This window comes from Calonectris borealis, chromosome 10, assembly GCF_964195595.1.
Source record: "Calonectris borealis chromosome 10, bCalBor7.hap1.2, whole genome shotgun sequence".
In the NCBI taxonomy this organism is placed as follows: domain Eukaryota; kingdom Metazoa; phylum Chordata; class Aves; order Procellariiformes; family Procellariidae; genus Calonectris; species Calonectris borealis.
Window position 1 is genome coordinate 25,032,619 of NC_134321.1, and position 26,049 is coordinate 25,058,667.

The 26,049-nt window shown below is 39.7% G+C and overlaps 1 pseudogene; it reads left to right on the plus strand.

The window, feature by feature from the left end:
- The first annotated feature begins 39 nt into the window (after positions 1–39).
- On the plus strand, positions 40–17,686 carry LOC142086019 (E3 ubiquitin-protein ligase RBBP6-like; annotated as a pseudogene).
- Positions 17,687–26,049: the final 8,363 nt, after the last annotated feature.

A 26,049-nucleotide genomic window follows, 5' to 3' on the forward strand; every position in this document is an offset into this window, starting at 1 on the left:
TTGGCAATAGAAGTAAAATTTTCATTTCATGGTTGAAATATGTCTTCTGGTAGGTATGTTTTGGTCTAAGAATGGTTCCTGCTCATAGGAATAATATACTGAAAAATGGAGCATAAGTGGTGAAATATTCCTATTTTGTGTGTGATCACTGAGCAAAACCACCCTGACGGAGCTTGATGAGGCATACAGCATCTTTGGTTTTCAGACCATCATTCTGATTCGCTCTGCAAAGCTAAGGGCTTTTAATATTTAAAACTATAGGCAGATTACAGGGGATGCCTGCTGAATAGTGCTTTAAAATATCTAACCACATCCAGCCTGTGTAAGTACAATAGAAAAAGCATTCTCATGGAGAGATCTTTGCATTTTAAGCTTACTCAGTCCAAGTGTCTCAGGTAGTTGGTTTTTTGTTTGGGCCTTATGTAAAAGGTCAGAAGGCTTTCCTCCTCTTCAGAAGACTAACAGGGTGTAAGCCAAGGCAAAGCATGGAGAGCTTCAGGCACACGCTGTTCCTGAAAGGCTTTTCAAGGCGGTCTTCATAAGTAATTTCGTTTGAGTCTCTCTGCTCTGCAAAAAGGGAATCGAAAGAATTCACGTCCCTTTGGTTAATTCAAACTAGATGATTAGCTTAAGAGGGGAGATACCACTTGAGTTTGAGCCAATTCTGCCCTACTTGTGAAAGCAAGCTCAAAAAAACCCCAAAATGGCTGTGATCCAAATTCTAGCACTGCCAGTTCTGTTTCCATTTAAAGGTAAAGCCCTGAGCAGCTGAGAAGTGTGGTTGTTGATGGATTAAGCTCCAAGAAACAGGCAGAGGCGGCAGGCTCTCTTCTGTGTTCTGTCAGGCTTGAGCACTGGCAGCACAGGTGACTGGTTTTTAGTTAACAGCTATGAAAGCAATGGCGCAGAGTTCTCGTGCTTTAGCTAAGTGCCTGTTTGGTTGCAGGGCAAGCTAGTCAGACTTTAGAATCTGGTTTAGGCAGGGGAGACTTTGCTGTGGTTTGTTTTTCTCCAAAGATCTATGGGTTTTGTAGCCTAACGGAAGCAAAAGCAACTTTAGGCTAGGTCAGGAAAGAACCTCGTGCATTAGCAGACTCTCCTTTAGTGACCTTTGAGTCCATTTTGCTGTTGGCATTCAAACTGTTTTAAAAAAAAGAAAAAGATTTTGCTGCTTGTGTTTGATTATCAAACCCGAGGATTTCTTGAAATGTACTGTTAGTGGGTTGAGATGATAAAAGCGCGATGTTACATATAAAATTTTGCTTTTATATCTGTAAAGGGATTCTCTGAAGTGCTATGTAATTACATATGAACATGCATTCTTATGAATTGGCTGATTTTTTTTTCTGTATTTATGTTGTTTTCAGAATACACAGATTATAATGCCCTGATTCCTAAGAACTCATCGGTAACTGTTAGAAGAATCCCTGTTGGAGGAGTTAAAGCTACCAGCAAAACATATGTTATGTAAGTATCCATAAAGCATTGCATGGGGTTTAGTGTGTTAACTTTTTTTATGGATATTAGTTTACAGAGGCATTCAGATTGTATCATTCTTGTTGAAGTTGCTGTTAATTTTTGTTGTCATGGGGTAGATTTTAATGTATCTGTCCGAAAGTGGACTTACATTTTTAGGCCTGCTGGGACATGGGGTTCAAACTCCAACCATGGTAACTTTTAAGATTATTCTATTGGGTTTGTTCTTGGGGTTGATTGTTCTGAGACCCAAGTTGTAGATCCTGTTTCCTCGGCGTGCAGAGATTCCTTATTATATGTGTTTGCTTTTATGGCTTTTATAGTAAAGACAGATACGCATTGTAGCGTAAAGTCATAATTTGTTCCTGTCTCAGAAGAGTCTGATTCTCAGTGTTTGACTATTTCTGGCATTTGGGGGGGATATGGCAGGTATTCTTATGCCCCAAATCTGGGTTTTTTGCATACTAGCTATAGAGGAAAGACTAAAGGTTGCCAGTTGGCGAACGATGCAAACAAGAAGTTCCATTCGTAAGCGATTCCTATGCGTTTCCTCAAGACAATGTCCGTTTCAGGCAAGAGAAAAAGAACAGTATCCTAAAGTGTATTGCCTTTTGTGCAAGTACGATGAAGGAATAGTTAATCCTTTCCAAACTTGAAACTCAGTAAGCAGTTTAGCACATTACCAAATGTTACTAGTTATCTTGCTACGTCTGTTTTTACCCTAAGCTGGTATCTGTGCTCCGGGTTTTGGTTCTGTATTCCTAAGATTTACGGAGGACAGAGAATCAGGTGTATTGATTAAAATTACAGCTATTCAAATGCAATCCTGGCTACAGGATTATTGCTATCATTTATGTATTCTTACAGTTTAATTCTATATCAGCTACATTAGCATTGTTTGAATGGTCATGTTTTCCAGCCTTCTTAAAGATAGGCCTCTCCACCACAATTAGTAGATATTATTAGTTTGTGGTTTTGCCATGTTTTTCTAATGTTGGTTCTCAATAAATAAAGTAGACGGATGAGTTACACTGTGTCTCGAACAAACAGTACAGCAGCATCCTGGTACCAATGAAGCATTTGCAAGCAGAAAAACCTGAATTTATGTGGCTCTGCATGTAAACTTTGGGCGTATTCCTGCAGTAGTTGTTGCAGTGCTTTCAGGCACTCTATAGTAATTCTGGATGCCACAGCATTGTGCTTATAAACATGGCCTTGTTTTGGGGGTTAATTTATATATGTATGCTTAGTGCTGTCTTGTCAGTGCATCCTCCGTTTCTGGTTGAATGGCACCCTCTCCTGGTATTGTGATGCTGCCTTAAAATGAGAGGATAGATGCTGCTAGCATCAAAGATCAAATAAATAACTGTTTGTGAGGGTAAGAAAAGAATGGCACTGCTGTTGTAGCATTGAAAATTAAGCAGGCAGATTAGCTTTCTAGTCCTTCAGCTGTGAACATTGTGGAAACAACTGGTAGAGTAGTTAATGTTTGGGAATGATGAATGTATGCTGCAATGGTGGAGAGGCCTTCAAAAATGTGTTACTTGCCTTGTAGTATGTTCTTCAAGGTAAATGTGTGAAGAAACCATGGTGTGGTATTTCCTCAACTTCAGGAGGTACGTGGCTGTCATTGCGAGCCTGGTGGTGTTCTAGCAGTGGCAGGGAGCATGCGCCTTTCTATTTGTACACCAGTTGCACAGCAGCCTTTGAATTGCCTCTGCTCATGGGACGCTTTGGATGATGTGTGAATTGTTTGTTAACGACATCAATGGTTGCATGGCTGATTCATGATGAGTAGCGTGCAGATACAGATCAATGAGTATGTGGAATCTCAGCAAGTTTTCAAATTTAATAAATATTTCCTAAAATATTGTAGCGTTTTCAAGATTATCTTGAAGAAAATTCTGGCAATCAAGACCCTTTTTTATTGTCACAGGTCTCCTAAATCGCACAAAATCCTAGGAACTGCTTTCAGGTGACATTTCTACTGCTATTTTTAGTCAGTATACCATACGTAACACATTTAGTATTTTGCACTTTCATGGCTAAGTATGGTAGATGTCTGAGCACAGTGCTTGGGCTTCCACAAAGAAACACTGTTCTAAAGACGATGCTGATGCTGCTGACAGTTTTGTTATTTCTTTGTCAGACGACAGATTTTTTTCGCTTAAGTAAACCTGCACTTCCAAGTGTCTAGTCTATCACTGTTCTTTCTTAGAAATTGAAGTACTGTATCTGGTACCTATTTGTAATACTAGGGATATATAGATTGGCTAAAGTTGCCTTCCTATTTTGATGGTTGATTATTTACAAACACAAAACTCTTGAACAGACTTCCTATTTTTGGTACTTACATAGCAGAGACAAAATATCTGAGGACTTCCTGTTGCACTGTTGTGTTCTTTATCTCTAAGTCTTAGAGTAAGTTGTGACAAAGTAGAAATGGGATTTTTGGGGGGGGTTTTGCACTGAATGTACCAAGAGAGAACAGTTTATGTATACGAATAAATTTCCACATTTACTAGACTATCAGATGTTCGGGTTTTGTAATCTGTTTTCAGTGCTTTATGTTTTTGGTACAAGTGCTTTATTTTAAGTTCTGATCGCCTTGATTTCTTCTTCTAGAAGTCGAACGGAGCCAGTGAGTGGAACATCAAAAGCAGTATGTAAAAACACAATCTCACCCTTTTTTCTGTGCACTGCACTTAATTCTAAACAATGTAGCCTTGGATTAATTTTCCAAACATTAACTTAATATATTTTCCAGTAAAGCATAGTATATGTTGTAAATACAATGTATTTGATTCAGCATAGTAAAAACTGAGTAATGCCATCATTTGCACACTTCTAATGTGAATATTATTATTTGCGCCTTGTAATGCATTGTATTTCATATTGGATATGCTAGATGATTTCCTGAATGACTTTGTGTTGTACAGGTAATGCATGATTGTTTTCAGATCACGCAGGTTCAAGGTTTGCATAACTGAACATGTTGCCACGTCCTACATCTGTCTCTCTATAGCTAGTAATATGTATGTTGGTATAGCTTGTTGTGTGCTTTTTGTTTCTTGCAATAAAAATTGTTTGGAGTGTATTTTTTGCCATTCGCACATTGTATCACTTAGCTTTTGTTTTTAAATACTTTTATTTGCCTAATGGTTTTTGAAAATGTTATCAAAAACCACTGAGAAACCATTATTGTTAAACTTGGTACTGTTTCTTACTTTTGACTTGGGGGTTCAAACAAATACCAAAACCAACATGTCCCACACGTTTTGAGGACAGTTCTGGGCAGCTAAATGCTTCCTTTTCATGTCCTTAAAGACTTGGGTATTTGTTCCTAAAACTGTATCATTGAAGTGATATTGTTTGGGCCCCTCTGAGTGCATAAATGTCTTTAATAGATTGCCATGAATTTAAATATCATTGCTACACAAAGCGGTATTCTAAAGTTCTGCATTTGATCTTTCCACTTTACATGATGAAGCGGTTTAGTTTAATAATTTGTCTGCAAATGAAAATACCTAAAACGCAGTGTACAAGTTTTGGCACAAGGTTAGAGCCTGGTGCATTTGTGGGTAAAATCCCTGTCATTTTTCTTAACCTCCACCTGCAGTACATTTTTGGATCTGAGTGACTTCAGGGTTGTACGCTGCTTTAATTTCCCATAGGTTAAGCCTTTCTTTAGTATACCACCACTTTGAATTTACATTTGGAAAAGGAGCAGTATTTTTCTTCACGTTTGAAAACACTGTCATTCTGCAGCTAAAATATAAGTAACACAAGGAAATACTTGGCTGGTAATGGTCTAGATCATGATTTGCCACTTGGGTCGAATACTATCTGTAACTATGCATTTCAAAATAGTCTTTATAGGCCTGTATGTAGGTTTGAAAACATTAAGTCTAAATCTGATATCTGTAATTCTATCACTGACTGGTTCGAATTCCTTTTTTGGACGCAAATGCCTCTCCTTGTGAGTTTCAATTAGTTTAACTGGCCCAGTGACCCTAGTAGTTAATGTAATGCATTTATGTAAACCACGTTTATAGTATTTGACTTAATTCAGATGGGTTTTTATTTCTTGAAAACAGTTATTTTTCTCTTTGTTTACAAGCATGTGTATAAACACAAATCACATGTTCATAAATAAGGTTACATTCTTTTAGTCTCGTGTGTTCCCTGGCATGTCTGTATTACATTTCTAAGTATGGCATCCTGCCATAAGCTAACATAGATGTCTTAGAAAAAAAAAGAAAAAAAAAAAGGAAAAATCCTGGAGTGGGCTGGAAGACTTAGTGTTAGTTAGAACTAATTAAAGTAAATGAAAGACAAAGCAAAAACATTCCCTTCTTGTTTGCTCTGACTGTATCTGATTTGAGTTGTGGGTAGCCATAGGGAGGGTGGAAGCCTTGCATCTCTCTTTACAAGTCCTCTCTCTCTCTCACTGTAAAAGCACTGCAGCCTCAGATGCTTCTAGTGTTGGAGACACAATTAGCTTTATTCTTAAAGCTAACTCAGTGTGGGGGTTTTGGTTTGGTTTGGTTTGGTTTTTTTAAATACACATATTTCTGTATGTATTTCAAAGCAGAACCTCAATCTTAGTGTGGTAGGAATAAATCACTGGAAAGCTTGCCAATTATTGTTGAACAGTACAGCAAAATTACTATTATTTAAGATTTTTTTAAAAAAAGAATGTACAAAAGCTTATACTTTGAATATTTCTTCAATGTCTTGCTCTTATGTTAGCTGTCATTCTAAACTTCCAAATTTGTGCTGCTGTCCTACTGTTACTACAGCCAAATCAAGAAATTGGATCCTTCTTGTTTTAGTGCTACTATTTCAGTAACTGCAGGAGTCTCTGGTTGGTATTTGTCCTTAGAGGCTGCAGAAATGCAGAGTCATGCCCGTTGTTTTAGCGCCGTCAAGCACCACTGTGATCCTTCCCAGCTGAAGCTTTAGTTTAGCCAAGTTATCGGGTTTTAGGAAACCACTGTAATTTACATGTAGCACTCCAGCAGTGAGGTCAGCCTTTTCCTCCTATTTTCTGTCCCCTTTCCCACTTGCTTTGTGTTAGTTTCTGTTTAGTCTTCTCTTTGAAATGGGAGTTAATACATTGACTGTCAATGCTGGGTTTTTGGGTTTGTTTTTTGGTTTTCATTTTTTTTTTCCAATTCTTCTGCAGTATTATCTTAGGGCTGTAGCCAAGTTTCATGGAGATGTTGTTTCTACTTGGCTGATTGGAGGGACTGGCAGGAAATACTTCAGTAGAAATTTAAAGGAAAAAAAAAGACACAAGAATGTAGTATCGTTGGAAGATGGCTGTTGGGCAAACGTACTGAATAGTACATTAATTATCTATTTGCTGCTTTTGATAACTGTTTAGTAGAAAGGAGTGCTATCATCTCCTTTAAGAAATTAGGGTGTTGCCTGCAGGCTGTATAATAACAGCTTCCTAGAAAAGTACAAGAGCTAATTAATAGCTTATGAACTATTTTTCAGTTACTGGTCAATACTAGACTGTTTAATGCTAGACTTCAATAGAGAGCTTTCCTAATTTCTTGTTTGCTTCTGAAGAACCACAAAGTGATAGTGGCTGTGCCTGCCATGAGAGAACATAGGCCTGTTTTTCCATATGTAAATAGGAGCGGCTTATGGAACATGAAGCTTCAAAATACTTGATCAGGCTTCCTTTTTACCATAACTAGGTTATGTTCTGAAAAGAAGGAAAGTTGAATCTTCTGGTAAGACTTGCAATGGAAAGAAGGTCTCTTTTTCCAGATCTGGGTGTTCCTCTCCACATTTCAAGGAGAGGAAAAAAGGCACATTTTCAAGAACTCTTGAGTTCGTAATACAGTAATGTTGGATGTGCTTTCCTAAACATATAGAGAAGGCATGATTAACTGGCGTGAGGAATCATCTTCTGCATGTAGATTTTTTTTCCCCAGAGTCTGCTAAAACTGCTCCCTTGAATTCTTCCACTACATCAGGTAATAAAGGACAAGAGCTTTTTCCAAGGAAGGGTTTTAATCTCTCTCATTTTAGTGACCTCTTGAGGAGAGGTGTTCAGTTTACACTGTGAAATTTTATTCTATGTTTTTGAACAACTTAAGACATAATAAGCAGTGATTCGCATGTCTTTCTGATAATGTTTTGCTAGTGTCAGCTTAACTGCTTGTGGCATAATGTAATTCGATACACTGGAAAAGGAAGAAGATAAGAGTTGCCCTTTTTACTTGTGGAAAAACCACTTCAGTATTAGTTCTCAAAAAGCACTGCAGCCCATTTCTAACCAGTGGCCTGAGGACTTTGTTCCTGCAAGCTCTTCCAGTAGGTAGCTGGGAGGGAGGAGTGTGGTTGCAATGGAGAAAAAAAGTACAGGATTGTGCTCTGAACCCATGTGGTCATCATCGTGAAAAATTGGTTTTGGTCTGATAGCAAGGAGAATAATATTAAATTCTCACACTTCCCAAACTAATTTGGATAGTATGGCCTGTGGCCTAATAAAATACAAGCAATCAATTTTCTCAGTTTTTATAGGCTACTCTGTCATGGTAAACACCTTTATTTCAATAATTTGAGCAGTTTATTTTTTTCTAGACAAAGTGGTGGGTTACTTTTATGGCTGATGCTTGGATTGGTGTTTTTATTTGGGTTTGGTGGGGTATTTGGCATTTTTAAACTTATTGACAGGAGAGGCAGAGTTCATCTTTCAGGGCTGATACGGCTGTGCTTTATTTTGACAGGCAGCTACTGTGTTCCTAAAAGCACAACCATGTGCATTTATAAATGATGAGACGTTAACTGATTAATTTACAAACCACACCAAAAAGAAGTTTCCTATAGTGATGCTTCCTTCTCAGATAAACTTATTTTAAAATCCTTTTTAGCTGAAAATTGATAGCTTCCTTACCCCTTTGACTTTTAAGCAGCTGTGAGCATTTGACAAGGGTCCCTCTCTGAGATATTCTGGAGCAATAAGTTGATCTCCAGCGGGTTTGGTTAGTTTAGCTTCTTCTCCTTAACCACATAGGCACTCTTAAGCTGTCACAGGTTTGGACTTTGTTTTGAACAAATACCAACTACACTAGGTTGGAAATGGCTCTTTCAGTGACACTCGGAGGATATAGTGCAGACTGTCAGACTACAGTAGAGGTTAACTATTGCTCTGTTTTTGATTGTAGAACTTGAATATGAGTTTAATTTTTTGTGAACAGATTGATGACTCTTCTGCATCTATTTCTCTGGCCCAGCTTACTAAGGTACACATATATTCTTGTCAAATACTTAAAAAAAAAAGAAGTGTTTGCTTCGTATTTTTAAATCTTACACTATGATCTATAGCTGGATAGCTGTTGTAATGTGAACAAAACTTTAATTTTTAATAATTTAAATTATTTCTTTTAACTTTAAAATGTGTGTATATTTTGATACTATCCTGTAAAGAGTAGCTGTCAGTTTGGGAAGATAGAAGGGGGAGGACCTTATCAGCCTCAACGTAATGTTGCAGTATTACTCATCTTCAAGACACAAAGAAGAAGCACTTCAGAAGCTGTTTACCATTTTTCATACTTTTTGTTAATTTTGCATTGGAAACTAACACAATTTTCACAGAAGAATTTAATTGGCTGTAAGTTATGGACATTTCAGGGGGATGTGCAACAGCCAAGTGTTTCTGGAACATGTACAATTGCATGGCTATTTTTGAATTTCTAGTCATTGTAGTTATAGATCTTTGAATGCTGCACAATTTCATAAATTGTAGTATATATACAGTGGACAATACAATGTAATTTGTTTGATCACAGACTGTGTAAATTGTGTAAATGTACCTAATTTTTTACAGGAAAATACGTGTGGCATCTTAGCAGATGTGACCTTCTGAAACTGTTGTAATGCCATGTTTTGCTATGGAACTGCTTGCATTTTTTGCTCAACAATGTGTAACTTTGTCTGGGAAAGCACTAGGGATTGCACTTTGTGAAAAGGCATAGTGCTAGCCAATTAAATTACTAGTCTTTAAAGTTACAAAGATTAGAGAAGGCAGGGCCTAATGCAGAGGAGCTAGTTCTTTCTTCTGAAAACAAAGGCTGGCGTTCATTTCCCAGAAAGAGAAATCTCACTGGTAACTTCTTCTCTCTCTCACTGCAGAAATTAAACTGTGTACATTTGGCAAAAAAAAAAAACAAAACAGTTTGGAAGGTGGCCACTAAAAGAAATTGGTCTCCATTAGTGCTGTCCCTAAACATGTCCTTGGTTCTGTAAACTCCTGTGAAGTTTTACTCTAAAATGTGAAAAACTGTCCAAGTGGTGTACACATTTAAGCTTTTGAGAAAATTTAACTATTTCAGAAAAATACGGGAACATAACATGAAGCAGCTCAAAACTGTTCCTTACTCTAACCTCTTTAGAGCAGACTGGCTTAGCATGGAGGCAATGTGTTGTAAAAAGTTTTCTGTTTTATTATGTATTAAATGCCATATTGAATTTTGGTCTATTCATAGTAATGTCTTGTGGGTTTTGAATGTGTTTTGTAAGCCATTTGGGTTCAAACAAATTCGTCAAGTATCTGTAAAGTTCTCTGTAAATGTTAATGGAAATGATTTCATAGATGTCGATCTGGGTTGAGAAAAAACTGTGTATATAAAACAACCATTTAATAGAATGTTGAAACTAGTTGGTTGCTTTTGTGAATGAATGCATCTAAAACCAAAACCATGAGTGGTTGATCTGAATGATAGGTGCTTGAAGGTCCAAATCCTTTACAGTCACTCCCTTAGACCCTGCTTGTATCTGTACTAGTGTGTAATAAAAACACTTGAACAAATACTACTTAAAAAAAAATCAGCTGGCTTCAAGAATTTGAAGATCCAGTTCTGCATAAGGTTTATACCACAATTTCTATGTTAAAAGGACACAGTCAACTGGAAAAAACTGCAGGTTTTGCTTACTGTAGTTAAATCACTTAATAGGAAGAAGTTAGTAGGGGGGAACTTGCGGAGCCTAAGGTTTTGCGTGCCCAAGAATGCCCTTTTCAAGTAGGTTAACGGCACATAAACCACCATGTAATGACATAAGGACTGCCCAGAACAACTTCAGGACGACTATTTTATATAAGCAGCTGTTCTCATGCAACCTCAGCTGGCGTTGTGCTGCTCTTTACAGGGTTGGGTGAGTGGTGTTCTCTTTGGCAGTGTGGGCTTAAATGTGTTTCTAATGTATGTGTCAAATAATTACCTGTTAAACAGACTGCCAATCTGGCTGAAGCCAGTGCTTCCAAAGAAGATAAAATAAAAGCTATGATGATACAGTCTTGCCAGGAATATGATCCAATCAAGTAAGTGTTGATAATGTCAAATCTGTTCTTTGGAGATTATGGAAAAATTGTAGAGGTGTTTGTTTTAACAAGAGAGACACATGCATACCTTTTTCTTTTTTTCCTAAAAAACTTTTAGTTACATGAAGAAAACCTTGGGTCCACCTCCACCATCATATGCTTGCTTTCGTTGCGGAAAACCTGGCCACCACATAAAGAACTGCCCAACAAATGGGGTAAGGTTGTGGGGGACTTCTGGCATTACTTAGCTTTTAATTTTTTTACCTTGACAGTTATGTAACAAATACATGAATACTCGTATTAAGAATTGTTTCTCTTGGGGTGAAATACAGAGGTTATATGGCAATGTTGCAAAGCCCTTCAAAATCCAAGGGAAACCTAGAATTATAAATGTAAAATTTTCTTTTTTTCTAGGTCATAGACATTAAATATGTCCATAGATCTTTCTCTGTGAACTTTCATGCATATTTTTAACTATTTCAATATTACTGGAATTTTTTCTGGTTTTAATTCTTTTTAATGACAGTTCAGAGTTTTTAGTATTTTGTATAAAACCAAGATGTTTCTGTTGACCCCATCTATTGAACATTTGCGTGTTTTAATTACACAAGCCTCTGGCTGAGTATTTGTGCCATTTAACGTTAGTCACTGAATGTATATGCACGAGGTATGGATTCAACCTTCATATATAGATGGTGAATATAAGTTTCCCCAGTGACTGATTCAGAGCACCGAATTAAGCTCTCGCTCTGAACTGCGTTTTGGAGGAGGAGCGGGTTTGTATCTCTTTTCTGAGTGGATGGTGAGCTAAGGGATATTTCACCCTTAAGGAACCGGAGGTTAAGCCAAAGAATGTGGAATGAGTTCAAAACACTGCTCAAGCCTTTGGAACATCCTGGCTATATTCATTTAGGAAAATAAGTATTTTAGTTGAGCATCCCTTACGCTAGGTAAAAGGAGAGGATTAAAGGCTTTTGCTGCTTAAAATAATCATTGAAATGTCATTTTAAGTGTGGGTCGTAAGATGAGGTATGTCTGCATTTCTTTTCTTAACAGGACAAAAATTTTGAGTCTGTTCCCAGAATCAAAAAGAGCACAGGAATTCCACGGAGTTTCATGATGGAGGTGAAAGACCCCAATACAAAGGGTGCTATGCTGACAAACACTGGAAAATACGCAGTACCAACTATTAATGCGTAAGTATGGAATTAATTGGACTGGCCAAAATGTGAGCGAGAGAAACCATGCGTGCATGTCTGAGTGGCTATGCAACCAAGTTGTCCAGCATCTGTAATTACGGGGGAGGAAGCACTGTCATTGTATCTTAACCATAAAATCTGTGATACTTTCGAATATTAAAATAGGGTGGTTCTACTGTTCATGGCCTGGAAGTTGGTTAAACGTGTGGTATGCTAAGAGTCTGTATTTCTGCAAAACATTTCAGTAGTGTTTACAGTGGAGTCCTTTTCTCTGAAAGCTCGTTTTGCTTCTGGTTTATGTTTCAAAGGCTTCTTGCAAAATTTAACCAATAGCTGTTGGACTGACATTTCCTTCCCGTCTGACTTTTATCAAATCCCATGTGTGAAACAGACTGAAGTCTTCCTGTTGCTATAAACTAAGAAAATACTGCTGTGTGATGACACAAGTGGCTGTTTTAAAATGCACTCAGTAGCACTTCTGTTTTTCTGTCATGGATCTTGTTTTGTAGAAGCTGTAACATAGACTTCTTCTATTTATAAAATGTAAGTGCTTGGAGGCTAACTTTATCCTGAGCCTGCAATTTACATTTACCCTCTGGCAAAGGAGAGGTGGGATTCATTTCACCTGATTTCTAGCTGACAAAAATTATTTTTCTAGCCTGAGGTAATTTTTTAGTTGATCCAAAGAATGGAGGAGTTCTGCAGAAGGAAAATTTTTCCCCCCCTCCCTCTTCTAGTGTTGTGGCTATAGAAAAGTAGATTAAACTAAATGCCTACATTTTAGAAGGCTAATGTGGACTGAGAAGAATTCCAGCTATTGTCTTCCTTTGATAAAATCCAAAGCTTGGAGAAGTTTTCCTTTTCCCACCTTTAACTTTTTTCTTTTTCCTTCCCCACCCCCCCCTCCAGGGAAGCTTATGCTAGAGGAAAGAAGGAAAAGCCTCCCCTCTCACCCAAGGAGCCCGAGTCCTCCTCCTCCTCCTCCTCAGATCATCCTCTTCCAGATGAGTTGTTGTGTCTCATCTGTAAAGATACAATGACTGATGCAGTTGACAGTCCCTGCTGTGGAAACAGTTATTGTGATGAATGTAAGTGTCACTCCCATATTTGTTAATTCAAAACATCACATCTGGTCTTCTGAAAGCAGAAATAGGAGATAACAAAGTTACTTTGTTACCAGTTCTATTTAGTACTTAAGTATACCCTGAATAGGAAAGGACTCTTCTGCTATAAAGGAAAAAAAAAAGCCGGAAAGCTTTTTTCCCTTTTCATGTATCTAGTTAAATCCTCTTTACATGCAGAAGGACAAGTATTAGAACAGTGCAGAATTGTGCAGGTGATTACAGTGTTGGATATTGAATGCATTTAGTTTGTCCACAGCCTTTTCTCTCATACAAAATTATATAGCCAACTCTGGTGACTTATTGTGGTCTGCCACAAATGGATAGTTAGGCATTTAATCCACATTCTTCTCCATGGGAGAGTTGGTTAAAATCTTCAGAACTCAAGCCTACTGATGTTTTTGTGAGATGCGTTCTATTCATTAACCTTGAGGTTGGTGACTTCTTACTGTACTAGATAGTGGAAAGAAGACTAGTCAAAACATCAAGACACAGCCTAGTCTACATCTCCAAACATTTCTCCACTACATTTCCACTGTTACAGCAGTGAAATATCAAAACTGTATAGTTATTTGCTGCATACTAGAAATTTTTTACACTATTGAACATTATAGCTTCATGCTCTCCATTCAAGACCATATTCACCCATTAATCATATACGTCTTTTTATAATTGATTAGAACCCCAAAAATTTCCTTAGTTTGGCTAAAAACTATTTTGATTATTCTAATTATTCACAGGTATTAGAACAGTGTTACTGGAATCTGAGGAATATACATGCTCAACGTGTCATCAGAGAGATGTTTCTCCTGATGCATTAGTTGCCAACAAGTTCCTACGCCAGGTAACATGATGACTTTTACGTAAACTGTTTGTAAGAAAAGTCTATTTGTAAAAAGCTGAAAGGGAAGAAAATATTAATTTACATCTCCTTCAGCAAGGCTAAACTGAATAAGGCTAAATTTACTTTTCAAATACATTATCTCTTGTTACAGAAGCTTACAACTCTTTAAAGATAATCTGGCAAATTCAGGTCACACTTTCATTTAACATGATTGCCTCACTTTCAAATTCGGCGTTAACGCTGAAGTACTTTAAATATAGATAAACTCTGAGTTACTGGTCATTAATATCAGTGTTTCATGTGATGTATTCATATATCTCCTTAAGAAGGTTCAGCAGCAACAGCAGTAGCAGCCACCGCCACTGCCACCAGCACTCACGGCTGTTATACCTCCTGCTTCTCGGGTGACTGCCGCCGAACTTTCTAAATCTTCTTCTCTGTCAATCTGCAGTTTGTTGGACAAGAAGGTATGTTGTATTTCAACATATGCAGTGATTCTTGTATTTTAGCAGACCTTATTTTCCAACTGTTTGCATTTATTCACAAGGGCTATCAGGTTCCTGTACAAAGACAACCAGCATTACCAAGTCTTCTCAGCCCCAAAGGACAATCAATACCCACAACTGGTAAGTAACTATAACTTCAGAATTTCTGTAAAAAAATTATCTTCAGAGAAACTGAATGGGATTTTTTTTCTTTTTCCTCTTCCCACTCCAGAAGGTCATCCAATGAGAGTCAATACAATTCACTCAGCAGACCAGGCTGGGAACTGTAAGCATTCTACAGAAATTCAATAGATTACTACTTGTAACCTGTTAAATGAGGCCATAACACATAACTTCTACAACAGCTGATTTATAATGAAATAAGTGTGCACAGGAGAATCCACGTGGTAATTAATTTTTAAATGTTTAATTTGAATTGGCTTTAACAAAGGGGATCTGTGCTTTCAGTAAGGTTATTTAAAATAAAATTCCAGTACATGATTGAAAAGAGGACTCTGAAAAATGAATGCTTTTTGAGGAAACTGTGAGTACATATAAAAATTAAAGATAATTATAGGATCAGGTGGAAAGCCACCCTCTTGATTACTGGCTGAATAGGGCTGAAGAAACTGATTTCCCAATAGAAATCAGCGTCCCACTTCTTTAGAAGTTCAAATCGAGTTCGCCCACATAGTGAACGTACCCAAAGGGCTCAGGCCCCAACATTGCCAGCATCAACACCAGTCTTTGTGCCTGTGCCTCCACCTCCCTGGTATCTTCCACCACCCCACACACTTCCTCTTCCACGGCGGTACCACCACCACAGTTTCCTCCTCAGTTTCCACCTGGTCAGCCTCCATCTGCTGAGTACACTGTCCCCCCTCCAGGACATCCCCCAGCTCCTGCAAACGTCATCAGCTTGGATACCAACAGCAGTACCAACAATTCGTTCAAATACCATCCCAACGACACAAGCACCTCCTTTATAGAATCACAGAATCATAGAATCATTTAGGTTGGAAAAGACCTTTAAGATCATCGAGTCCAACCGAAAACCTAACATGGCAAAGTCCACCACTAAACCATGTCACTAAGCACCACATCTATACGTCTTTTAAATACCCCCAGGGATGGTCACTCCACCACTTCCCCGGGCAGCCTGTTCCAATGCTTGACAACCCTTTTGGTGAAGTCATTTTTCCTAATAGCCAATCTAAACCTCCCCTGGCGCAACTTGAGGCCATTTCCTCTCGTCCTATCACTTTGTTACCTGGGAAAAGAGACCAACCCCCACCTCGCCACAACCTCCTTTCAGGTAGTTGTAGAGAGCAATGAATGAGGTCTCCCCCCAGCCTTCTTTTCTCCAGATCAAACTACCCTAATACCTCAGCCGCTCCTCATCAGACTTGTTCTCCAGACCCTTCACCAGCTTCGTTGCCCTTCTCTGGACACGCTCCAGCACCTCCATGTCCTTCTTGTCGTGAGGGGCCCAAAACTGAACACAGGATTCGAGGTGCGGCCTCAGCAGTGCTGAGTACAGGGGCACGGTCACCTCCCTGCTCCTGCTGGCCACACCAGTTCTGATACAGGCCAGGATGCCGTTGGCCTCCCTTATCTAGGAAGGCGTTTTACAGAGAACAACGGACACTTATAGAGGAGTAAGTATTTGGCTCAATGAAGTTGCATTGTTTTTCATTTTTGTATTTCAATAGCGTATCGGACTGCAGTTACATTGAAGTGCATCTGACATAAGGAAAAATGACACAGTGTTTTTTCCAATATACTTTTTTGTTGCAGATGGTAAACATGCATAATTAAAACAAGACAAATGTAATTGAAAAATTTTATCAAGTTCTTCAATTTGCAGTAGCATTATGCCAGCAGCTGAAAGAAGTTTTGACATAAGCATATGGAGAGGGAAAAAAAAAACCAAACCAAATCTGGGAGGAAAACAACTGGGGAGAGTGACTGTTTTGAATTAACTACTTTTTTTTTGCGTGTGTTGTGTTTTTTTTAATGTCCAAGTCTCCCTATAATGCTTCATCTTACTCTACAAGTTTGTCTACCTGCTCCAAGTCAAGATCAGGTTCCTCCCACTCTCGCTCCTACTCTTGATCATTTAGTCGTTCCCATTCTCATTCCTACTCGCGATTGCCGCCGTATCCAAGAAGAGGCAAATGGAAGAGTCGTAACTATCGTTCTAGCTCAAGGTCACACGGTTATCAGCGTTCAAGGTCAAGTCACCCCCATACAGAAGATGCCATTCATTGCCAAGGTCTCCAGTATTTAGAGGCCAGTCTCCCACTAAACAGACTATACCTCAAGGGGAAGGAGGAAGAGAGTATTTGAACAGATACAGAGAAGTTCCACCATACGATATGAAAGCTTACTATGGCAGATCTCTTGACTTTAGAGATCCATTTGAAAAGGAAAGGCACAGGGAATGGGAAAGGAACTACAGAGAATGGCATGGAAAGTTTTACAAGGGCTATGCTGTTGGCGCTCAACCTCACCCTCCAGTAAACAGAGAGAACTTTTCTCCAGGTAGGTTTGGTCCACCTGGGACCAGACAAGAGAATTCACCATATGCTCGGGGACGTAGGGAGGATTATCCTGCTGGGTAGAGCCACCAAAATCACAATATAGCTGGAAATTACCCTGAAAAACCTTCCGAAAGAGAGGGCCATGGTGTCAAGGATCCTGCAAAATCAAAAGAGAAGGAGGTGGAAAATCCACTGGGAGATGGAAAAGGAAATAAACATAAAAAACACCGGAAGAGAAGAAAAGGGGATGAGAATGAAGGATTTCCCAATGCCGAATTGTTAGAAGGTGTGAGAAAACCAAGAGAAACAGTTATAGCAGAAGGCATTAAAACGGACTCCCTGTTCATGCTCCCAAGCAGAGATGATGCCACCCCTGTGAGAGATGAGCCTATGGAAGCAGATTCTATTGCTTTCAAATTGGTGTCTGAAAAGGAGAAAAAAGAGAAGGATAAGCCAAAAGCAAAAATTGACAAGACAAAGCGGAAAGTAGAAGTGGCTGTTCCTCCTAAGAAAGACGATATAATAAAACCAGCTAAAGCTGCCCAAGAGAAGGTGGACACCGATCGTGAAAAATCTCCTCAAATGGAACCTCCTGTGAAAAAAGTGAAGGAGGAGGAGCCAACCTTAATTCATTTATTCATCTTCATTCTTAATTCATCTTCATATTATCTCTTATAAAACATTTGTGAACTTGTGCATGCTCTTTATTTTGAAAAAAAGCACACAGCATCAATTAGCTTTTCTCAGTGTTTAGCTATAGCTGCTAACCTTTCCAGAGCAGAGCTATGCTGTAAAACTTGTTTTTCGTAGAGAGCCAGAGAAATCACAAGAAAAGATCTGCCCCCTAACAGTCAAATTAAGTAGAAGCGCCAATAACTGCAAATGTGACTTCCAGGTAACTCAAGTGGGCTAACAGTGAGATGTTCAGATACGCTTACTGCGCCGATTGAGACCAAAATCTCAACTGGAATGTATAGTTAAATGGGCAGCTTTCTCTCTAAATTTCTTATTTGGGAATTCATAAGCATTGATTATGTATTAATGTAATGGTTTGGTTGTAGTCCAACACTACTTATTAATTCTGATTTGGGGATTTGCTTTAATTAGATAGTACTTTGACAGTGCTGTTTAATTCTAGTTTGATTGAGTTTCTAACGGCTTTAATCTTAGTAATATACTCTGACCTACACCCGGTGGGCATTCCAGCTCTTCTGACAACAGGATGTGCTGCAATACCGCTTCTGGGGTCAGGCAGCACCCGGAGCTGCAGCGAGGGCTGGGGACTAACAAGCAGAGCGGCACCGGCTGACGAGGCGGCCGATGTCGAGCCAGGTGTGCGGAACGGCTGCCTGGATGGGAAGCTCTGCTGCAGGAGCCTATGCTGACCCAGCCCTCCTCCCGCCGGGGTGGATGCCAGAGGCACCGTGGCACAGAGCTGCTGGCTCCCGCTGGGCTGCAGGCCCCACACAACAGGGCTTTCGCAGCAGAAAATAAAACAGGTCATTCTGCTAATTTTCTGCGCTTGCTGTTCTTTCTCAAACGTACGGGCTAAGGCTGTGCAGCCTGCTGGGAGAGCTGATGGAGGATCAGGAGCAGGCAGTGAGCTCTCCCAGCCACAGGAGATGGGGCTCCTGCACACATCAGCTGGTGCTGAGACCGGTGCTCACGTTCATCAGGGGCTCGGCTCAGGCACGCTCGCCCGTGCAGGACCTTACAGGAGGGCTGGGTGGGCTGCACCCGTTTCATGGGGACAGCAGGCAAGCACTCCGAGACTTCGAACAAAAGCCACTTGTCAACATTCAATCCAGAGACAATCCAAAACTGAAAAAACTCACCAGCCTAAAAGGCTGGCTGTCAGGCAGCAGACCCTGGCTGTGATTTCCTATAGGAAGCTGAAAACTACTGTTACAGCTTATTTGCCAGCGTAATACAGCCATCTATAAGCGTAAAGTCAGTCCTTTTCTCCTGCTCACCTTCCCCTATTGGCTATATGCTACTTTGCTCTTCCTTTTCCTAGCACTACAGCAGTTGCCACAGGATTTAACCACCTGCTAATCCCGGGCTCGTCCACTGTGCTCACTGCGGGCAGCGGGGATTTCCTCCTGGGAATACTCAGTGTGGCCAACGGCAGCTGCTCGGGGAAGCAGCAGGCAAGAACATGAACCCACCATACATAACGAACCATAGCTCCCTTTCCTCTACATTTCTGGGCACATGCTCCCTCTGCTCTCATTTCTCCATTTTTATTCACCTAATATCCTGGGGAAGTTTTAGTACGCAGCACTCCAAACTATTTTCCAGATTTTAAATGTAATTTAGTAGGCACTGATCTGTAGACTGCAAAAATTAAGTACTTATCTGAGAACTGAGAATGCCTGGGAAGTTTATGATCCTGCACATGCTCATTCAGAAAAAGCAGGGAATGATTTTAAAGAGTGTTTATGCCTAGTGATTATTACCTGTTGTTTGGAAACATCCAGAGGCCCCAACCACTAGTAGGCACCATTTGTGCTGGACATCTCTTCTAATTACCTTACAGACAGAGACAACCCCAAGGAAGAGCAAAGCAGCAGAAACAACTCCACACAACACGGTAATGCGGAGCACAGCAGAGCAAAGTTGGGGCTCCTACATCCCAACACAAAGTCACACCCGTAAGACTATATTGACCCTTCACGGTTCATGCTCATCACGTTGCAAGAATAAGATGTTACTTTTGTTTAATTCTGATGGTGTAAAAAAAAATGGTAATTCAAAAAACCCAGAACCATTCCAAACCCAGCTCTATCATTTTGCACAATGTGCCATTTTCATTTCATACTTGCAGGTGCCTAGTTTGCAGAACTGTATGCTGTATGCTTACCACCTTTGGGGGTCAGTATTCTCTAACCATCTTTGGAATCACAGTTCGCAGGCAAGCCAACAGCATGACGAGGCTGAATGTCCTGTCAGTACACCACAAATTAAATTGAGGATTCAGCTTAATGAATGTTTGGCTCATCTGGAACAGTTTCCCTGCTAAGCTAGTAACCTTGCTTGTATGCAATTTGGTTCAGGTCGTTTGAAATTCACAACTCGCATCCTAATTTTAAGCATCCTAACAAAATAAAACAAATTAAAATTGACCCATTGCCATGGAATATTTACTTTTTAGCAATCTTTCTTTTCCAAAAGAAGAATGGTTTGTCAGAACGAAGATACACACATCTTCCCATTGTGACACTTGATATATATAACTTTATATAACTTTACCTCTGCCAGCTGGAAGAGTACCAACTTCCCACAGTGCTTTACTGGCTCAGGACTTGACAACCGGGAAGTATTTGATGAGATCTAGGTTTTAAATGAACAGAGGAGAAAAGAGTTCCGTGGCACACAGGGAAGACAGAAAGGAAGGGAGAAAAAGAACGAAAAAGTTAAGGAGTTAGTTAAATCAGTTACTTTTAGATCTTTCTGGCAGAAGGCCCTACTTCAGATACGCAATCCAATCCAAGAAACACTTTACAGGCATTTAGAAGTCAACAGGATACAAGCAAATACAGAATTTCTTCCTTAGATTAGGCTCATGGATTCTCTTCTATGTTTGTATTGTCCACAGCCAATATTCTATCAGGCCGTGTGTTTTACGTGTGTTTTGTGTGACTAAGTGAACAAGACATACCTGTTGCTTAAAAATAGGAACTGTGGTGGTCAAGGTTAAATAAAATTCTCCCAGAAAGCCCAGGCAGTATTTCCCATTTGGTAAGGTATAGAAGAGGACCATTTGTCCTCACAGGCACTGCTTGTTTCACTTTCTTTAGGTAGAATAAGGAAATAAGACCTTACATCTGGAGATCAAATCTAGCCTTCTAAATAGATGTTGGCGTGCCAGCACCAGCGCTCAGTGAATAACTACCACTGCACTTCAGGAATTGCTTTTGCAGCCAAAGTTTTCTGACCTGCTTCCAAGTGCAGCATTAGGAGTTCACCAACGCAAGAATCAACCATTATTTCTCACATTTGATATTTTTTGGCACGGCATTACATGGTAGTATTTGACCTGGAAGCCTTGAAAAGCCCTATGATTAGGGACAAGACCACCAGTGTTTCCGTGGCACCTGTGTCATCACAAAAGTCATGCTTATGACCATGATCTTTCAGATGCAAAAATTATCAGCTTAGCCTTTCTCTTTATATTTGTTATCTTTCTTTTGAACTAGATTAATTGAACAGCTTACTTTTCAATTGTCAAGAAGATTCATTACACAAAATCCCAGAAGATCCATTTTACTGCAAGCTATTTAAAATATGGTGAATAATATTTGAATATGCATTAATAATACTTTTTAATATTGAACTAAAATAATTCAAAATCCTAGCTTTGCTTTGAGACAGTTCAGTGAACCTACTCAGGACCCCACTGGAGTTAAATGATCTCGTACACTGCACTTTGCAGGAAGAGGGCTCAACTTTTTCTCTTGCTACCATAATACATTCTCAGCTCTTAATGATTTTTTCAGTGCAAGATGAATGGCAGAAAAGAGACAGAAAAACACCCACACACTGAAGTATAACCTGAGAACATGCAGGCATATCTTGCCTCCTGACGCACAATGTGAAGAAAGCGTAAAGAATTTAGTTTTGATGAGAGAATGTGTGCTCCTGACAAAATGCGAGCGAGATCCATGTAGTACTAATAGAAAGAGAGGAAGGCAACATTTCACTTCAGCAAAAAATATCTCTTCAAAGTCAAAAAAACAAACTCCAAGAGATATAAACTTAGAATTCATTCTGCCAAAGTTGCTGGCCAAATGTCCGAAGTAAGAGGATGGCTGATCAATCAGCTGTCAGTGAGATTACGGATCTCATTCCCTGTCTTAACACCATCTTCTAGTTTTAATCAGAATAATCAGAATCTGCAGTAGCACAAGCACAAATAGCCCTTTCTTAGGTAGAGGTTTAACTTGGGGATCATTAGGATCAAGTTACAATGCAGGTCAGCATTTTATCTACTGTATTACATTCTAGTTTGCATAAGAAGCATGTGCCATGGCACTTTTCCATTTCTCCCCCAGAATAGGCATTTCACTTCAACACAGATATTTAATAATTTCAGTATATAGGCAAACCTCAAATATATTCATCTATTTAACGTAATGGCTTTATCTGGGAAGATTACAACTGTATCTAAGGGAAGATTGGAAGATAAGATACTGACTTGCTCTCACACTCCCAATTTCAAGGCATTCTGACCAACAGTTTTGGATTCACACCTTCTATTCAGCACAGAAACAAACAGAAAGGGTTGCCCGTAAGCCTGCTCAAAGTGAGTATGTGAGAACACAGCAAAACCATTCTCAAGCATGCATTTTTCTTAAATCTAATAACCTGTTGGACTAGCAAGGAAAATTCTACCTTGTTGCATGCTGCATCTGATTACTTTTTTGTTACATCACTTAGAGAAAAACCTCAGAAAAGCAGATGAAAGTGAAGAGTTTGGGGTTTTTGGCTTCATTTTGTTTTTAAGATGGTTAAACTAGCAATTTTATTGCTTCCACTCTCCGGAAGCATTTTCTTGGTTTAATAACGGATGAGAGCTCAGTAAGTAAATCCAAGAGGCACTCTTGTTTCTTTTCAACGACGCAGTCATCACCATCTGTTCGCGTTTGCCAAACGCATGTCCAGTAAGACCAAGAGCGCAAGGGGTCTCATTTGCTCTGTTTCCCTCCCATGGCAAGTAGGATGACAGCAACCAGCCCACCTGAGCAGACGGCTTGCAAACAGCCACCATGCTAAGGAACACAGCCCACTGCTCAGAAACCAGTCCTATGTAATAGTTCTCCATAAAGGTACAAATGAGAAGGACAAAAGAAGGACCAAGTATCTGCAAGATCAGAGCAGAATGAGAAAGCCAAGAGCGTAACTTGGTAACACTCCAAAATTAAAAAAACCCAAACTTTTACGGGGATGTCACAGCATCTTGGAAGACCAGTGCACCTGCCTGCGCGCCGGCAGGACCCAACAAAATCTTACTCCTGACATTTTCATCATCTGTTGTGGCAAGCCACTGCGCAGGCCTCGTTAGCCATAACCTCAACAGTTTTAATTGACGACTGTAGCAAGTCGGGGGACAGGCAGACAGATGAAAGGCTGCCTGTTGGGACAGGCAGACAGATGAAAGGCTAACCGAGGCTTTAAGGAAGAAAGAATCGCATGCTACACCTCCATATAATGAGCTGTTTCTGAGTGACAGGGGGCTTGTACTCCTGGGGTAAAGGTGTCCATTTTAAATGACAAATCTACTCAATGGGATCGCTGTCTTCACAAAGAGGCACTCCTACTCACCCTGCTGCAAAGGCAGCAGAGAAAGGGAACATATGAAGAACACCCAAAACTGAGCTGGGATGGCTGCCGAAAGTCTCCAGGCACATCAGACCACAGCACACTTCACATTTCTTCACAGGTCTAAATAACTACTAAATAACTACTTTGTCTCCCTCTCCCTTTTCTTCGTAGCGCTGTACGTTGCCGACAGCAGCCTACTGCAAATTGCTTACCATAATTTAGCTTACTAAATGCAGTAATGTATTCATACAGACAGGAGCCAGTGAGAAGTGGCACAGTAAGGAACGGGGTTTTTGCCAAACTTGACAAAGACACCCTGTGCAAATGAAAGCCCTTATTTGGAAAAGCACAAACAGCTTGAATAGCAGGGGCAGGGGGAGGAAGCTTAAAGAGGTTCTGTAGCATTCTCACTACTTTCTCCTGGAACAACCTAAATGAAATCAAGGTGCAATCTTCCTGATTTCTGTCCCTTATTTCCAGACACTGAAAAAACAACCAAAAAATACAGCCCCCTCCAGACTGCAAACAAGAAAAAACACATTAACCCTGACTTTAAAACTGTCCTCTCCAGTTTCTAATTAACTTTCTAAGCACCTCTTCTACCTAACATTTGGTGATTCATACATGCACGCCAGTGTGCCAAATGAGCTGGTTCAGTGTAGTGGTATGCAACTCAATGCACTGCCACATCCGCATGACAACTTTCAGGCTTGCTGTTTGTTCATTTAGGAAAGGAACTGATTTTAGGTTCTGTGAAATTTTGAAAATCAGGTTTTAAAAGATGATTTGAAAATGCTGTAGTAAAGGCAATTCCCTGTTCAACTCTGCAGATATGTAAAATGCTGTGTAATTACAATGTAAGATGGCTAAGATTTTTGCAACTAAGTTAGCAGATTCACTCGTGCAAGACTTTGCAATAAAATTCACAGGAAATGTTCTCCAGCTTATGTCTTTTTCTGGGTTTCAAAGGTTGGCTTCAGCACACGGCTTCATTCTGCTCAATTCCACTAATTTTCTCAAAAGAACTTTCCAATTTAACTTGTAACTTTAAATAAAGTGTGCACATATGCAAACATCTTCATGATTAGAGATATTAACTCTATTGTATCTTTTGTAGGGGTGTTTGTATTCAGGTATTTTACAGCACCTGAATCAGTTAATTGTTTTTTTTCTTAATTGAACCTCCTAAGAAATACATCAAGGCCCATCCTAGCCAAGCTAAAAAGACACAGTACACAATTACCTTAACATTTAACAGAAGGAAGAATGTTGTATGTAGTCAAACCTCTGTAAGTACACGGAATGACGAACAGGGTATCTTTTCATCTCGTTATGCTCTTCCACGATAGCACCAGTTCCACTCCCAGTCTTCTCAGACACACCCTGAGTATACATTTAGCATCACTGATTCTGTAAGCAGTACCAGACTCACCCAAATGGGCCAAGAACAGTACAGGCGTGGAAAATCAATTCATAGAGGCACATTAAACACATGGGAGAAAAAATTCTTAAAAGCAATCTTTAAGAACTCCAAATTTTCAATATATGGAGAAAGGAGGAGAACTTACATACTTAAGGGTAATTTATAGGCTTTCTAGGTCACCACCTAATGATGCTGCTAAATATCCTTGTAGCTGTTGTGATAAGCTTCCTTCGACCTGCAAGTTTATTTTTCGAAGGATTCCTGCCTGTAGGGCAGTTGCCATTTTGCACTGCTGCAGCCTCTTCCAAGGGCAGTGCAGTGTCATTTCAGAGTGTCTTTTATTTGTTGTTTTCCTAGATGTAAATTAAAAGGCCATTTGGAAAAAAACATCTGCAGTGGTTTTTTGGTATGGAAGGCCAGGTAACATTCACAAGCCCGGTATCTTGTGTATGCTACAGCTGGTAAAACAGGCCAACATCTCGTCCAATCACTGGTTATTCCCCCCCAATTTTCTTAACACAATGCTGTCATGAAGGTAGACATCTACTGATGGGAATGCCTTATAAGACAGGGTGCTTAGCCATTCAGTGACAACTCTTGCTGGTTCCTTGCTTCCTCCCATCCTCCCTCACCGTATTTCAAGCATTATACCTCAGCAAACTGAAACAATGCAGTCTCCTGGGTTTGTTTTACAGCTCCCGGGACTCCAGGCTGTGATGTGCTCGAAGAGATCCGTCAGGAAAACAATGATGTTTGTATTACCTAACTCTTCCGTTTCAATATCAAGCTTCAACATGCTAACTTTCCGATCCATCATACAGAAAGACTCCTGGTACCTAAGAACATGCAGATGAGTCCCAGCACACCTGTACGATGAACAGTATCTGCCTTCCCAGGAGACATGTAAATGGCTGATTGGTGAAATAGTGATCTTGAATAATTTTTCACACGGAAAATCTGCCCTAGGATCAATAGAACAGGCTAAGACCTTTTTGAAGAGCTTTCATTTGCCCACTGATATGTCAAAAGAGGGTTAGCAACAAAAACTTAACACTATATTGTATGTCACAGTTAGTGAAAGACCTGAGACTGCAGAATTGTGGTGCCAACAGAGCACAAATTGCTACTTAGCACAGAAGATAAGTGTGGACAGGGACACAACACGTGCAGGTACTTTAAGAAGAGATACCAGATCCATCCCAGACACCAAGGGAACTGCATTTTATACTGTTTAACTTGTATCAGTTATTTATGTTGCAAATGATACCTCTGGTTAATGTTAGACCTAGGTACA